Source organism: Mus pahari, chromosome 4 (assembly GCF_900095145.1).
Source record: "Mus pahari chromosome 4, PAHARI_EIJ_v1.1, whole genome shotgun sequence".
NCBI classification, from domain to species: Eukaryota; Metazoa; Chordata; class Mammalia; order Rodentia; family Muridae; genus Mus; species Mus pahari.
In genome coordinates this window covers 53,300,309-53,301,306 of record NC_034593.1, presented here as the reverse complement: position 1 = coordinate 53,301,306, position 998 = coordinate 53,300,309, and positions in this window count along the sequence as shown.

Sequence of the window (998 nt, the reverse complement as noted above, 5' to 3'; positions counted from 1 at the left end):
TGTCTGTCTGTGTCTGTCTGTCTGCCAGTCTGTGTCTGTCTGTCTGTGTCTGTCTCTGTCTGTCTCTGTGTCTGTCTCTGTGTCTGTGTGTCTGTCTGTGTCTGTCTGTCTGTGTCTGTCTGTGTCTGTCTTTGCCTGTTTGTGTCTCTCCCTCTCCATGTTAGAGCTAAATAGCAAGAGGTGGCTTCAAAGATGGAAATCCCTTACTCAATAGGATCAAAATTTACATCAAAATTTTTTATTCTTGTAATTTTTAGTGAGGATAAGCTATATTTTCTGCTTGCTTATGCATGTAAAAGAAAAAGTAAAGTGAAGAGATGAAGGAAGAATACATTTCTGGACCAGGCACTAATTGTATACCAAGAGTACCAACCTGGGATATAATTTCCCTCCTGAATGAAGCCATGGACTGTGCCTATTGTTCCTTTAACTTGTCACAGAGCATTGTCCTCTCCAGTGAATATTTTCAACATAGAATATCAATTGTCAAATTACTCATTAGGATCAGATGCCTTCCATTACCTGGCATAAAGTTTAAAGACATCAATACACACAGCAGTTAGATTTTTAATTTCTCATAAAATGGGGAAATGTGTATCGTAAATTCACCTAATTCTATGTTGAATGTTATAAAATCCTCTTTCTCAAGCCATCATCTAATGAGAGTACCAAGGAGAAGGTTGATAGAGTTCCCTTAATAAAGGCTGTAATGCAGACTCATAAAACAGCATTGAAGAGGAAAGGCCAACAGTTCCCCTTTGCCTAAGGCTACCAGCTAATGCCTTTAGAAGACAGCTCTAGAAGACAAACAGAAAATGAAGCCTTTACAATGATCACAGAGACCCACAACTGCACAATGTGCAGAGAGTGAAAGACTTTAGAGCATGCAGTCCTCATTGGCACGTCTTCATAAGCCCTTCTCCACAAGGTTCAGGGATTGCTGCAGGTCTTAGTCAGGGTTTCTATTCCTGCACAAACGTCATGACCAAGAAGCAAGG